The following is a 3,872-nucleotide window of genomic DNA, read 5'->3' as shown; positions in this document are numbered from 1 at the left end:
CCCATATCGGCAAGTGTCAAACTCTCTTACATCTTTTTCAGCTAGGTGGGAATAGTAATTATTCTAACAATTAATTCTAATGCTCATAAATGTGATAGTAATTATTCTAATAATTCTAATGTTCATAAGTGTGAGTGATCTAACTGAGTGTAGCTTGTGATCTATTGACCGTAACTGATGTGACCAATCTGTTACTACGTGGTTCCAGTCCGTTTTTTTGAATGAAGCATTAAATGATTCTGATGAGTCTTGGAAACTTCTGTTCCACATTGAACAATGAGGAATAAAAAGTCTTCCGCAATTTTGTGCGATCAGCTACACAGATCGTCAGAGGATATCCAATTTAAGAAAAAATATAATAATGATGTATTAGAAAGATTACTCGAAGAAGATTATCATTATTATCAGTTATACTATTATTATCATTATTACTGTCATCATAATTATCATCATTATTATCATTATTACTTTTGTTATTATCATTTCCATTATTATCCCTGTAATCGAGATTACCATTATCATAATAATTATTGTTATCATTGTTATTATCATACTACCATTATTATTATGGCGGCACACTTTGAAGTGTTTGTTTTTGATGTCTTGACACGACTTTTCCGGAAACAAGTATGATTTCTTCCATTTCAGAAAAAAAAAATCACGATGAAAAATTATGAATTGCCACACTAACGACATTATCATGTCCAATACCAAACGACTTTATTCAGTTGAGAGGAATCACAGTAGCGAAACGGTCAAGGTTACCTGCCAGGACATTTGCCCCCGGACAATTGCCCCCTCTTGCACAATTGCCCTTGGTAGTACAGTGTTAAATAAAAGGCGGCGAGATCACACGCGACAAAATATGTCGGGAACCTCTTTCCATTGTGAAATGGAGACTGACGTTCTTGTTTTCGACCCGTCGTCATGGCAACGCCAGCCCACGCTCTTCTGATCGCGAAAATTGAATCGAAGTCTAGTCTGGACTGGAAGCGATTTGAAAATTTGACCGTTTTGATGCAAGGTCCAAGCAGAATATTGATTTCTTCAATATTCCAAGGCTTTGTCGTTGTGAGCATGTGTTGCATTTGCACAAAAAGGGATATCTTAATCTCCTCACTCCATCCTGATTAGCCGCCTTTTACGGATACATTTTGGCGATATTCTTGTCCCCCATGCCACTAGATGATTATAAGAAGCATGTCCTACAAGTGGTCCAGGAGAGTTTTAAGAACAACAACAGAAAGAGTCGATTTCAATACGTCGCTCAGTAATCCTTTACAAGTAACGTTCAATATCAGAATATATAATAATGTGTGAATCTGGTCCTTAGGGGTGTCAGTAAAGGCTTTAAAGCACAGAACGTATGTATGCTGCCAATATTTCCAGCACAGAATCAAGCTGTACGGATATTATTTTGAAATGTGAGAGTTCGATCATTGACCGCTTGTTCAACGACATAACGTAATGTTTATTGTGAACAAAAGTTTCTCCCTCTCACGCGCGCGCGTGCACACACACACACGCACACACACACACACACACGCACGCACGCACACACACACACATACACACAGGATACATTAATTTAAATCTAAGTAGGATAATTGGAACATAAGAAGATATAGCTCAACTTGGAACCATAGGTGAATTTACTGCTACGTTTTTCATAATAAAGAATGACCACCTGAAAACGTGCATATTTCGCAAATTTTGGTTACGACGGCGTTGTGCCATTTTAAATCTAAGGACTGAAGTAGCCATCACATGCACGTTCGGACACTGGTTTGCTACAGCCTCAAATACTGTGTATAAAGCATGCATGTATACAATATATGTACGTATGTGTGTATAAATGTATGTATGTATGTATATATGTATGTGTGTACAGTATGTAGATATGTATTCATGTATGGTTGTATGTGTGTATGTGCCGTATGTATGTACAACATGTATATATATATATATATATATATATATATGTGTGTGTGTGTGTGTGTGTGTTGCATGTATATATGTACGTACGTATGCATGTATGTATATATGCATGCATGTATACAGTATATGTATGTACTGTATGTGTGTGTATTTATGGATGTATGTATAAATGCACGGGCTCAAAGCCCGTGAGGTGACACTTCACTTCCAAATTAGAATATATATATATATATATATATATATATATATATATATATATATATATATGTGTGTGTTTGTGTGTGTGTGTTTGTGTGTACAGTATGTAAATATGTATACATGCATGTATGTATGGTTGTATGTGTGCATGTACAGTATGTATGTATGTACAGCATGTATGTGTATATGCATGTATATATGTACATACGTATGCATGTATATATATATATATATATATATATATATATATGTGTGTGTGTGTGTGTGTGTGTATGTATGTATATATACACTTATGTATGTTTTTATGTTTGCTTTGGATTGAATAATCCGAGTGATACCGGTACGAGCACAGCCGAGTACTCAGCATAGCCAACTGCTACAGGTGTCTTTGCAGTCTGGGCGGGTAATAATCAATGTTCCGATAATGTTATCGGCGGTGGTTTGGGGGTGGGGGGTGGAGGGGTGGTGGTGGTCTGGTTTCCGAATTGGCACGTTATCAGGACAAGAAGAGAAAGAGGCATTCTTCTTTACCCCCTAGTTATGGTGGCCTTCCCTAAGGTAAATTACATTGATTGGAGTTAACAAGAATAAATATATAATAGTGTCGTTGTTCGAATGATTACAAAGGATTACAAAGGCGGAGCATGCCGACAGGAGACCTTTTGATCCATATCTAGGTCGGATGCGAAAAAAAATCATATTAATAATAAAACAATAAATAAAAACTATAATAATGTAAATAACAAATAAAATACATAAATAAATGCATAGGTATAGTTGAATAATAAACAAACAGGTAAATAGTAAATAATGATAAATTGACATATAACTAATAATAAATGAAAATCAGACAGACAAATGATAACAAAACAAAAACAAAATAAATGAAAATCAGACAGACAAATAATAACAAAACAAAAACAAATAATATAAGATAAATTATAATCATTACAGCATCTTACTTAGGTATTTATCTAAATGATTCTTAAAGCTTCGAACTGAACTACATTGCACTACCTGTGCAGGAAGTTTATTCCATTCATTTACTACACGGTTGGCAAAGTTGTTTCTACCTACTTCCAAATTGAATCTATTTCCGGATAGTTTGAGACCATTGTTTCTTGTCTGATTCTCATTCAATGTGAAAATTTTGTCACTTTTGATGTTGTCAATTCCCTTTAAAATCTTAAAGACCTGTATTAAGTCACCTCTGAGTCTACGCTTTTTTAGGGAAAACAGATTCATGTGCTTAAGTCGATTTTCGTATGATTTATTTTTGATATTTGGAATCAGTTTTGTGGCTCGCCGTTGTACTTTTTCCAGTCTGTCAATGTCTTTAATGAGATTCGGTGACCATACGGAAACAGCATATTCCAAATGTGGACGAACTAACGATTTATATAGCTTGTTAATGAGTGATGGACTTTTGAAATCAAAAGATCGCGCAATCAGTCCCAGAATCTTATTTGCTTTCTCAGAGGCTGAAATACACTGCTTGGATGATTTGAGGTCGTTACTGATAATTACGCCGAGATCTTTTTCACTATCCACTTTTGTTAACGAATTACCAAATAACTTGTAATCGTACTTACTGTTATTTTTACCTATGTGCATTACCTTGCATTTACTTGTGTTAAATTTCATTAGCCACTTTTCAGACCATTGCTGTAATTTATCTAAATCTACTTGAATATCTAATTGGTTTGAGTGATCATTTGCCACTCCGCACAGTTTTG

The sequence above is a fragment of the Oratosquilla oratoria genome, chromosome 21 (assembly GCF_046742065.1).
Source record: "Oratosquilla oratoria isolate Oo_2021 chromosome 21, ASM4674206v1, whole genome shotgun sequence".
NCBI lineage: Eukaryota > Metazoa > Arthropoda > Malacostraca > Stomatopoda > Squillidae > Oratosquilla > Oratosquilla oratoria.
The sequence above is the reverse complement of the archived record's forward strand: the minus strand, read 5'-3'. Positions refer to the sequence as shown.